The 12,637-nt window shown below is 38.0% G+C and overlaps 1 pseudogene; it reads right to left on the bottom strand.

Annotated features, from left to right (window-relative positions):
- Positions 1-3,712: 3,712 nt before the first annotated feature.
- On the bottom strand, positions 3,713-3,811 carry LOC145561131 (small nucleolar RNA R71; annotated as a pseudogene).
- Between the last annotated feature and the right edge of the window lie 8,826 nt (positions 3,812-12,637).

Raw genomic sequence — 12,637 nt, 5'->3', positions numbered from 1 at the left:
AAGTCCTTCATGTTCAACATGGTAAATTTCTGTACTCATTTAATCATTTTAGTTAAGTCTATATCATAGAACTTAATTCCCAATATGTACTAAGTATCATATTTTGCTTGGTTCATTGTCGAAAATACTTTCAAATACAAGCATTTAGAATTTAATAGTTATTTCACAATAGAGTTTGTAAACCTTTTTGTTGGACCTTTATATAATTTACTTTTGCTCCCACTAAACTTCTTATTCTTAAAAGTTTCTATGTTTCTCCATAAGCTAATCCTCTTATTAAATTCATGAGAAAACGTGTTCCAGTTCCTGAGAAAACGTGTTCCAATTCCTGAGAAAACGTGTTCCAATTCCTGTTTGCAATGCTTCCTTTAATCCCATAATGGATTCTTTGAGCTTGGTTTCAAATCTAGCGTTTATTTAGATTTTCAAAAACCTTAGACTATTTTCATAATCACTTTCAAAATCCTATTTTAGGAAGGCGGTTTTGGTATCTATTTTGTCATATTTCATATGTGCAATTTTGCTTAAACAATACAAAAAGACTTTAGCATTCCGATTGGTTAATAGGTTTTTATTAAAATCAACTCAGTAAATTTAATTATATCCTTTTCAACCAATCTAGCTATGTATACCTATACTTTTCCACATTTGTTAGTTTTCTCCTTGAAAACTTATTTGCAATCGATGGGTCTTTCATTCTTTAAGCAAATTAATCAAGTTTTAAAACATGATTTTCAAACATGGAGTCTATTTTGGATTTTTTATGGCCTCTAACCATTATTCGGAATTTGGATTTTTCGTAGCTATTTTACAAGACATTATTGCCTTACTATCTAATAGTAAATAATATGCTTGTAATTCTTAGGTTTATGTCTAACTTAATAGAAAATTTATAGGATTCAACCCAAGATTTGGTGAATTATATACCTACACAGGGTTATTGCATCAAATACTTAGTTTTAAGGCACTTCCAAAGCCCTTTAATTTTCTTGATCTTACTCCAACTTTTCAAAAGTTTTGTGAGAAATGAATTCTCTTTTAAGGACGGAACTTGTAAAGTCCTTTTGAGTATTCTTGATCAAGTATTCTAAAGAAGCCCTTTTATGGTCGTCCGAGGTTCTCACTTTTAGTTTGTTGCTAAGCTCGATTATCATCGAGTTCATTTTCCTCCCACTTGTCATTTTGGAAATGTGTTACTTTCCAGAACGACACCACTTAGAGCAACAAATTGTATGTTCTCAATTAGGTTGTGGAGGTAATGCCCGTGGTCTCACTTCAATGCTTACAAAGAGACATGTATATTGTCTTTAGGTAAAAGTTTGTAGTAAAACAAACAGTCCCACTTGAACTATCTTAACCTTTAATGAGCCATTAAGGTCCCACTCAACCACTTAGCTCTTGCTAAGCCGGTGAGCTCCCACTGAGTCACTTAGCTCTCACTGAGCCAGTGAACTCCCACTTTGGCTAAGAGTTTTAGACATATACTTGAAAAGACATTTAGAAGTTGATGAGTGTCATTTATGGCACTCATTTGGTTCTTTTTAGGATGGATTTCATGCTATTCTTTAGCTCTTTTACTTAGTTTTTCCTTGATTTTTCTCTTTATTTCTTCTAGTTTAAATTTTCTTAGCTTGATTTCTTCCTTTATGCAATTCTTGGTTTATTTTGATATTTTCTCTTTTATTTGCTTGTTTTCCTTTATGTTTCAGGTTAAGATCGTTTTCCAAAGTTTCCCGAGCCTCTTCCCGAGTTTGGCATTGATTAGGATGTTTAGTGGTCTTCATTTGAAGCTCAAGCATGGAGAAGTGCAAGTTCCTAAAGACAATGAGCTATGAATTCAAGCCGTGGGGGCATGATTTCTTGTCTTGAACCCGCAAACATGGAGTTTAGAAACTGCAAGGTTCTGTGTTTATCAAGAGCATTAAATGGAACGCACGAGGAGCATCGGAATGATAGGGAAGAGGACTCCCCTACTTCTAGGCGCGGGCACGCGCGACCATGGCGCAGCCGGGTGGCGCGGGCGCGCCTCTCTAGGTCCCTGTTCTATACCCAGTTTTTCGCGGCCGCGCTCCCCTTATGGTTGGCTGCGCCTGTATGGGTTTATTTTGAAACGATCTAAGTAACTTCTCTTAGTTAGTTTTTCTATATATAGATTTTCTTTATATTTTTAGAGAGAAAATTTTTAGAGAGAATCAATTTTGGAGAGGAATTAATTCAGAAATTAGATTAGAATTAGGTTAGGTTTCAAGAGAGAGAAACTCTAGTTTGTAGATAGAGAAACTCTAGTTTGTAGAGAGAGAAGTTCTTGATTGATGATTGAAGATTGATGATTCCAAGTGTTTTCTCTATTAAATTGAAGCAAGTTTGTAAGGATTTCTTTACTTCAATGCAATCTTAGTTTTGATTTCAATTGCTTTGTTGATAGTTCAAGTTTGAATTGAGTTTGTGTTTGAATTGGTTTATTTGATATAATGATGATGAAATTGTTGATTAGTTTAGTTTTGATCTTAATTTCAATGAATAGTGAGTAGTTTTCTTGCTAAGGATTTGGTGAGGCATATATGAGTAATTGATTGATGCTAATTGGGGAAAATTGATGGAGTTGATGTTGTGATTAAATTGGTTGATTGATTATGTGCATGTGTGTGTTTAATTTAGGAGTGATCAACCTAGTTTCTCACACTAGATTGCATTGTAGGTTCACATTGATATAAAAAATGGATTTGTGGCTTACATTTGTCGATTGAGGGGATTTGTGAGGTTCCTAGTCAGTGTCTTTCGTAGTTGGCGCTAGTTTGACCTATAAGAACTTAACCTATCACTCTCTCTTTATTGCATATTTGACCTTCCCTCGCATCATTCGACTTAGTCATCTCCAATCCCAATTAGTTGAATCATTTACGAGTCTATGTGGATCCATACCCTAGTACTTGATAATTTTGATTTCAATTTGATTGTTTGTTTTGCTTAGTTGCTTAGATTACACACACACCTATCCCCTTGAATTTAAGATAGCTTGACTTAGACAATAGTAGTTAGCTCCCATCCCTTGGGTTCGATCCTTGACTTGCCATTATACTTGTATGAAGGTGTGTCGAGAGTTTATAAATTTTGTTTTGACCAAGTGTAGATTAGTTTTCAACGACCTAGTCTCACTCTAGATAAAAAAATGGCGCCGTTGCTGAGGAACGACGTAGATGATTGCTATTGTTGTTGAGTCTATTTTACCCTATTTGCAAAAACACAAAAAGATTTTCTTTTTTAGGCTACATTTGTAGCCGTGCTACTAATAATTTTGTTTGAGATTGTGTGCAAGTGAACATGGGAGAAGCTCAAAGGGTTACATTGAAGGAATTGGGTACTCCGGGTGTATACAAGTATGAGAGCGGGATTGCTCCATTGTTGATTCGGGATAATGATTTTGAAATTACGCCGGCAATGATTTCCTTGATTGAGAGGCGACAATATAGATGTGCATCGAATTAAATTCCTCTTAACAAGCTTAAGGAATTCGAGAAATATTGCAACACTATTAGGGTGAGTGGGGTTGCACAAGAGTTTATAAGGCTCAAATTGTTCCCTTTTTCCCTCATAAGGCGAGCTTTGGAATGGTTGGACAAGGAGGTCAAGCCAAATTCTTTAAGAACATGGGACAATGTTACCAAAGGATTCTTATCCCGATTTTACCCTCAAAAGAAAACGGGGGAAGCTAGAACTTTGATAAAAAATTCAAGCAAAGGCCTAACGAAAATATTTATGAAGCATGGGAGAGGTACAAAGAGTATCAAAGAGAGTGCCCTCACCACGGAATTCCAACTTACCAAACAATTCAAATTTGCTATGGTGGTTTGAGTCCTCAAGGTAGGTCGAGCTTAGATGCCAGAGCCGGAGGCCCAATCATGAACAAGACGGTGGAAGAGGTTGTTGATGTGATAAATGATGTAGTTAGGAACTACATGAGTTGGCAAGAGGTTGAGGAAGAGTCAACAAACGAGTGGGCCTCGCTTGATTAAGTCAATGCCATCAACAAATTGTCTACTCTACTTTCGGACTTAGGGAAGGAGGTGGCTTCTATCAAAGCTAAGCTTGAAAATCCATCTTCACAAGCACGAGATCTTCCCTCCCAATATAAGGGGAGAGGTACATCTTCTTACTCTAACCCTCTTTTCCCTTCTTGTTGCATGATTAGAGAATGTTTGGCTTGTGATTCATGCGGAAGAAATGATTATGATGTTTCTAATTGTCCAAATGTTCCTTGTGATGGATGTGATGAATACGATAAAAATGAAAATGTGCATGTGAATTATGTTGGAAATAGTGGTTTTGGATCTAGGGTTAATGCTCAAAAGAATGTTGGAAGTAGGAACTATCACAATCATGGGAGCTACGATAATTATAACCAAAATAGTGGTTATAGGAACCAAGTAAGCCAAGGGTTTCGTGGTGACCATACAAAAATTGGTTGTAATGATCAAAGCTACGGCCAAGAATATGGGGATCATAACCAAGGTTATGGTAATGGTAATCATAGTAAAAATTCCGGCCAAAATCTTGATAAGGGTAATTGGAGTAACCAAAGTAGAGGAAATTTTCAAAATGATGCTCAAAGGGGTTCCTCACCCAAATGAACTCCAATAACTCAATGCCAAAGTGGTGATTCCTATGATCAACAATCTCAGTTAATGAGTAAGCTAGCGAATTTCATGGTAGATCAAGCTAAGAAGTTGGACGATTACATAGCCTCTGGTGACAAAATGTTTCATGGCCTATTAACTCATGGAAAGATGCTTGAGAACCACATCGTTAAACTAGCTAACCCTTTGGAAGATTGTGCTAGCCCATCTTCTTTACCCTCACAAGAAATTGATCCTAAGGAACCGGTTTGTCCTATTACCACTAGGAGTGGTAAGGTCCTTGAAGAGAGTGTTCCTAAAAAGAGTAAGGAGGGTGAAGAGGGGAGTGATTCGAGAAAAGAGATTAAGCATGAAGAGTCTAGCAAGATGAGTGAGGAATCTAATGAAGAGCCGAAGGAGAAAGAGAAGAAGAAAGATGAGGTTTACAAGCCCAAACTTCCATACCCCCAAAAGTTTAATAGGTACAAATTGGATGATCAATTTGGACAATTCATTGAGATGCTTAAGAAAATTCATCTTTCTATTCCTTTCACCGAAGTCTTGGAACAAATGCCAAACTATGCTAGGTTTCTAAAGGAAATTTTGGGCGGTAAAAGAGATTGAAATATGGTGGAACCGGTGAATTTAGGGGAGTGTTGTAGTGCCTTTATCCATAATGACTTACCCCAAAAGTTGAAAGATCCCGGGAATTTCTCCATCCCTTGCGAAATCAAATGAAAATTAGTTCAAAATGCCCTTTGTGATCTCGGTGCTAGTGTGAGTATCATGCCTTATTCCGTCTTCAAGAGACTTAAGATAGTTAAGCTCCTTCCATCCAATATGACCCTTCAATTAGCCGGTAGATCCATTAAGTTCCCAAAGGGAAGAGTTGAGGATGTTCCCCTTAAGATAGGAGAATTCACAATTCCCGTTGATTTCATTGTGTTAGAGATTGCGGAAGTTGAACATATTCCTATCATTTTATGGAGACCTTTCTTTGACACTTCGGGAGCTTTGATTGATGTTAAGGAAGGTCGTATTACATTGAGAGTTGGTAACATGAGGAAAGTTTTGAGCTTAAACTGATGCATAAGTCTTTGTCTTTTGTAAAAGGAATCATGTGTGTTAATTCCCCTCGCTCTATTGATAATATATGCATGATTGATACTTCAACTAACGATATTCTTGAGAATTGTGATGATGTGTTTTCGAGTTTTGATTGCAAGAAGGTTAGTGAAGAGAAAAAGGAGTTTCCCAAGCTCATAGACGAGGAGGAGATTGACATTCCTCATTGGTTCGAGCTTCACTTTCAAGAGGAGGACGTTGATCCTAAGAGTGTTGATGGTGCAAAGTCATCTACAAAGAGGAACAAGGTAAAGAAAAAAGCACGAGCTTCTAGGAAAAAGAGAAAGAGAATGAGGTTATGGAAGGAAAAGCTTTCTTTTGAGGAGTTATCGAATGAAGTCTCATCAAGCAACAACGAGAAGTTGCTAGAAATTGAAGAGAAATTTGGTCCTCCCGTCACCTTGGACAAGGTGGTGTTCTTTGACCCTCCATGATTTGGAGGAAGGGTCGAGCTAAGGACCTTGAGCAAGCGCTTCCCGGGAGGCAACCCGGAGATTTCTAACTTTTTCTTTTGATTTCAATTTTTCTTAATTTTCTTTCTTTTAGTTTCTTTTATTTTCTTTCACTTGTTTTTACTTTGGATTTATAGGTTGAATTCTTGGAGGTTGATTACATCAAGTGGAATGAGCTATGGAATGGTGTTTCGCGGTTTTTGATATGCATTATGTTCAATTTTATTGAAATTTTGAGGTAAAAGGGGTAAGAATTGTTAGGAAGGTAAGTTAGGAAATTTATGCTTAAGTTTGAAGAAATTGGAACTTGGTAAGTTCATTGTGGTGCTACCATAATTTGGGGTACGGTGTTGAACCCACATTTTTAACATTTAGAGACTGATCGTTATACCGGTGTCATAAATCCCGGAATGATAGTTATCGATGTACCCACGCATGAACGCACCAAGGAAAGAGGCAAGAAGAACAGCAGGTGGCGCGGGCGCGCTTATCCCCTGCGCAGCCGCGCTCGACGATGGCGCGGGCGTGCCTAGCGGTCGCGCACCCCCTCTGCCGTGCTTATTTCTTTCTTCTTTCTTCTTTCTTTTCCCTCATTTCCCCTTCACCCTCTTTCTCACGAGCTCAAACCCCTTTCACCCTCACCAAAACCGCACCTCACTCTACTCTCATTCATTAAATTTTCACTCAAATTCAACCAAATTTCCATCACAATTCATCAAATCCTTTTCAAATTATTCCAATTTTAACAAATTCATAGTACATTTCACCCATAACAACCACCATTTTCTCTCCTCCATTGTAGAATCTTAATTGGGGTTTTCTTGTGAGTGGAAATTGGTGGCTAAGGATTGCTCTAATTTGCTAGTTGTACGGAATAATCATGTACTCTTGCTCTTAATTGCTTTATTATACCATATAATTGCATGTTTTAGTTAAATCATGGGAATGAATAGTAGTAGTATGCATTTTGATGGTTTTGATGTTTGAATTTGGATTTTTGTTGGTTATCAGTGATGAATAATTGTTGTTTATTGCATACATTGTGTTGTTTGTTGCTTTTGTAGCAAAATTGATCATTGTAGTTGAGAATTGTTGTGATCGGATTTTTTGTAGTGGTGTTTTGTTGATAATGTTGAGCCTTGGTTCTTGATTTCTTTGAGCTTGGTATATGATTTGAAAGCAATTGGTGGCTTGAATTGGTGGTAATTGTGTGTATTTGGGATTGCTCATCTTTGGTAGTGAATTGTTGCTTGTCGGTTTTGGTTTAGGAGTTCGATTAAAATATTCAAGATTGTTGGTTGGAGTTTCTTTGGGTGATTGTGGTGTTTTTAGTTGCTACATTTGAAAATCATCATGTCTAAACACATTAAAAGCCTTTTTAAGAAACGTAAAACCAATGAAGAACCCGCTCCTTCTCCATCGACCTCACAACAACGACAACCTACCCCTATACCCAAGCTTAGAATTACCGACCCAATCCAAAAAGCTAGACACTCCAAGCTCAAGGCAAACCGTTCCCTCAAGCCTTCCCGTCACTATTTTCAAGCGGATATGATTAAATTAGGGATTGATGAAGACTTGAGGGAGTTAATCAACAACCTTCGCATGGGGTCATTTGTGAACCGGAGCTTCCGTAGATATGTTCAACCAACTTTGGAGTTCTTGGCCACGTTTGATCTTGTGGTGGTCGAGGGTGATACCTACTGTGTCCAATTTCAACTCTTCAACATTCAATTCGATCAATCTTTGGAAGAGTTTAATGCGGCTCTTGATATTTATCCAAATTCTGATATTTTGGATCCCGAGCACTTCTTCAACAATGAGTATAATCAGAATTCATGGTGGGACAATATTTCTGGTTGCGGTGACTTTGTTACCCGGTATGCCAAGTTAAGTAAGGTATACCAACCATGTCTCCGGGTGCTCCATAGGCTATTGGGATATTTAGTGTTCCTGAACGAACTGGGAAAGATGAGCCAATCGGAACTTCGGATTTTATAGGTGGCCACTCGAGCGGATCATCGGGGTCGCCTAAACTTGTGGTACACTTTTGCAAGATATTACCAAGGATTACAAGGTAGGGATTCCGGCGAGATCCCTTGTGGAAGCATGGTCACTAGGCTCATGACCAACCTTGAGCTAGGGCATTATTTGCCATCTTGCACTCCGGTGGGGGATGATGATTCTCTTTACCTCTACATCAAGCAATTAAAGAAAATCCATTTCTTGGCGAAGAATGATGATGATGAGGTATTTGAGGGGCTAAGGGACAATGAGCATTGGTGCTATCTCCCTAACCCTTCCTTGACTTCTCTTCACCGAGAAAATGCTGCAAACATTTGGCATGTCCCCATTAGTCACTGCCCGCCCTACTTCGATGATGATGAAGAAATGGCTGAAGAAGAAGAAGAGCCACCACCATTACCACAACAACAACAACAACAACAACAACAACAAGAGCAACATCATCAATATGCTAGCTCCGACTTGGATGCTCTTAGTGCTCAAATGAAGGGCATGCAAATCCGGTTGGAGGGTATGTACGATCAAGATTTTGAGGCCCTCTATTCCCATATGAGAGGGATTTTGGAGATGAAACAAGGTATGTTTCTCCAACAACAACACTTATATGATGCGGGTGTTAACCGGGGAGAAATCACTTCCCCGGTTAACTACCCTTACTTTCCACCCCAATATGGTCCTCTACCATCTTTTGGAGGTGATAGGGTACCTACGTACCCATATTGGCAAATACCCCCGGGGTCCAACACCGAGACTCGCTCATTCCCCGATGAACACGTTAACTACGATTATCGTGTTCCCGGTGGGAGCGATTATAGAGGTGATCCTAACTACCCCAATGTACACCCCGATCATCCGCTACCACTCGCTTTGCCCGAGCAGTTCACTCCCCTTGCCCCTTGCCAACAAGATAACTTTCGGGGGCATTACGGTTGGCCACCCGGTTACACTGGGGGATGGGATCCTCATGGTCCCCCATCCGGGTTTTCCTATGATGGGGATAACAATGATGGCTCCAGGCCGAGTGGTAGTGGTTGCTACTTCCACCAATTTTTTTTTTCTTTGTGCCTCCATCCCTTGTCTTATGTGTGCTTGCTTTGTATTGTTGGGATGTTGTGATGTATCTTTGTTTAGCTTGGGGGAACTTTTCCTTTTCTTAGGGGTCTTGTCTCGGTGGCCAATTTGTTGTTGAAACTAGCCTTGCTTCTCTTGTTTCTTTCCATGATGGTCTCATTCTTGATTTTACTTTGATGATGTTTGTTTATTTTCGATCTTGTTGTTGTTGTGATGATGATGTGTGTTTTCTCCCTTGAATCCAAACTCCCAAAATCCAAATCCCTTGAATCTAAACACCCTTGAATCCAAATTTTGTAGTTTAGTATTTTGTTGTATAGTTAGTTCTTTAGTTCTTATTTTCTAATTTTTGTTTTCTTGATAGTTTAGTTTTACTTATTTTTGCTTTGATTTTCTTTCCTTTTCATTTTATTTTCTTTTTCTTTTTTTTTGAACTTACTAACCGTTTTCTTTGTATATAGTTTTTTTTTTCCATTTTTATTCTCACATGGCTTTGATGATGATGCTTTGATTTTTAGAGCTTCATGAGGTGGTTGATTCTTCACCTTACTTTTTAACATTGCTTGGAAGTCGGTGAGATCTTTCTTATTTCCCTTTATTCCCTTTTATTTTCTTGGATGCATAGTTTAGGATTAGCGTTACGAAGAGTTGAATGGTTCGAGGATGGATGCTTTTAACACCTAGAGTGTTTGGGATCATTGACGATGTTGTCGTTTGATCACTTGTTTGTCGATTGGGAATTACATGTTAAATTTGCATATTCTTTGCATTCTTTACTTTCCTTCTTTTCCTTTAACTATGTTTTTCCTTTTCTCTTTTCTTTTCTTTTATTTTCTTTCTTTTTGTTTTTGGATTTTGGTATGTTTTTTAGGCTTTATTTTTCATCTTTTTGTTTTTCTTTTTGAATTGGACTATATACAACCGATTTTTGCTTTTGAATGAATATCTTCCTAAATGTTATGGGTATGCACGATTTGAGAATATGCTTGGTTGACTCTAGGATAGGTGTATGCTAAGGTAGCATGTTCTAGAACTAGGAGGATCATGAAACCGGATTCTACTTGTTTGTGGCATGTTGGTAATTGCTTCCTATGGTCGATTTGAAACCTGTAATGAGTTTTTGCTACATCCATGTGAGGTTCTTCATTTTTGAAGCCTTCTACATAACTTGCATGAGTGGCGTGGATCCTTGACTATTGCGGACCTAATCTTGAATCTTGACTCATAATTCTCAAACACGAGACTGAACCATCTAGGGAGGACAAAGACATCTTTTTGGGGTGGTAATTTTTCTTTTTCTAGGTTTAATCTTCTTTATTTTTAGTTTCTTGGGTTTACATTTGCCCTCTTGCTAACCATTTGATCCTTTTCCCTTCTATTCAAGCCACACCTTTAGAATTTTGAGCCTTTTGTTTCTTTTTGTTCCATTTATGGTTTTTGTGAAGCAAATGGTCTTGTTTTTGGAGTTTGTTGTTTATAAGGTTTGATTTGGTTCTATTTGTAAGCAAGCTTGTAATTTGTGTATATTTTGTAAATAATGGCAAATGTATGATAGAAAAAGTCGTTTAAAGTTAAAAAAGGCAAGGACATAATAAATGCAAAGTTGTAAAAGCCGTCCAAATTTAAAAGAGGCGAGGACAATTGCTTTGAATTTTTGCATTAAAAAATAAAGAAATAGAAAACATAAAAAGTTCAACATGAGAAAATTTTAAAATATTTTTATGTGATTCTTTTCCCCTTTTCAAGCATTGAGGACAATGCTTCCTTTAAGCTTGGGGGAGAAGCGTTTACGCTTTTTGTAAATATGATTGTGATTATGGCAATAAGCTTGGGGGAGTTAGTTTGTTTTTGTTTGGTGACTACTTGATTGTGATTCCAAGAAAGGGCCTGTTCTTTTCTTCACTATTAGGGATACCACCAAATTTTAAAATTTTAGCATACCCCTAACCCTTTTTGCCCTTACGTTACAACCATGGGAACGACCTTTTGACCTAGAGGTTGAGTCAAATTTTGAGGGAGGGCATTATGAGTTAAAGCATAGAGAAAGGGGATACATAGTCAAGACGTCGTGTAGCCCAAAAGTATTTCTTTTCTGGCTCCTTCGAGGAGCTATTGAGATGCTCATTATAGGGAGATTTGAGACTCTAGGGAGAACGCGGTAAGATTAAACGGGATGAAGGTGAATTGTGATAACTAGTTCTTTATGCTTAGCATACTCTATGTTTCAATCAACCTCGGATATCTTGAAACGTGCATACATCTATTGCTTAAGAAAGATGTTTATTCATTTGAAATGTGATCATTTTGTAAAGTCCAATTCGTAAAGGTTTCATTTTTGTTTTTCTTTCTTTTTCTTTTTCTTTTTCTTTTCTTTTTGCGTTTTGCCTCATGTATGTTGGTGGAGAGTTATAGGTTAAGCTCTTAGGAAACCTTTACGAGACCTCACTCGTCCTCATAGGAAACTTTGGGGTTTAAAGGGCCTGTTGTAGCTAAAAACAACCGTGATTCCTACGAAAGTGAGTCTTAGTGTATATTCCCATCTTATATCTTTTTTTTTTCTTTTTGAATAAGTTTTTCATCCTTGTTCTTTCTTGCTTTGTTTTGCTCGAAGACGAGCAAAAGTTTAGCTTGGGGAAATTTGATGAGTGCCATTTAAAACACTCATTTAGTTCTTTTTGGGATGAATTTCATGCTATTCTTTAGCTCTTTTACTTAGTTTTTCCTTGATTTTACTCTTTATTTCTTTTAGTTTGCATTTTCTTAGTTTGATTTCTTCCTTTATGAAATTCATGGTTTATTTTGTTATTTTCTCTTTTATTTGCTTGTTTTCCTTTATTTTTCACGTTAAGATCGTTTTCCAAAGTTTGTCGAGCCTCCTCCCGAGTTTGGCATTGATAAGGATGCTTAGTGGTCTCCATTTTAAGCTCAAGCATGGAAAGGTGCAAGTTCCTAAAGACATTGAGCTGTGCGTTCAAGCCGTGGGGGCATGATTTCTTGTCTTGAACCCGCAAACATGGAGTTTAGAAACTGCAAGGTTTCGTGTTTATCAAGAGCATTAAGTGGAACGCACGAGGAGCATCGAAATGATAGGGAAGAGGGCTTTCCTGCTCCCAGGTGCGGTCGCGCGGCCTGGTGGCGCGGGCGCGCCTCCCTCTGGCACGGGCGCGCCTCTCTGGGTCCCTGTTCCGTAACAAGTTTTGCGCGGCCGCGTTTCCCTTATGGTTGGCCGCGCCTGTATGGGTTTATTTGGGGAGATCTAACTAACTTTTCTTAGTTAGTTTTTCTATATATAGATTTTCTTTCTTTTTTTAGAGAGAAGATTTTTAGAGAGAATCAATTTTGGAGAGGAAT

This window comes from Chenopodium album, chromosome 9, assembly GCF_948465745.1.
Source record: "Chenopodium album chromosome 9, dcCheAlbu1.1, whole genome shotgun sequence".
Classification (NCBI taxonomy): domain Eukaryota; kingdom Viridiplantae; phylum Streptophyta; class Magnoliopsida; order Caryophyllales; family Amaranthaceae; genus Chenopodium; species Chenopodium album.
Note: the sequence above shows the minus strand (reverse complement) of the source record. Positions and strands in the feature narration are given on the sequence as shown.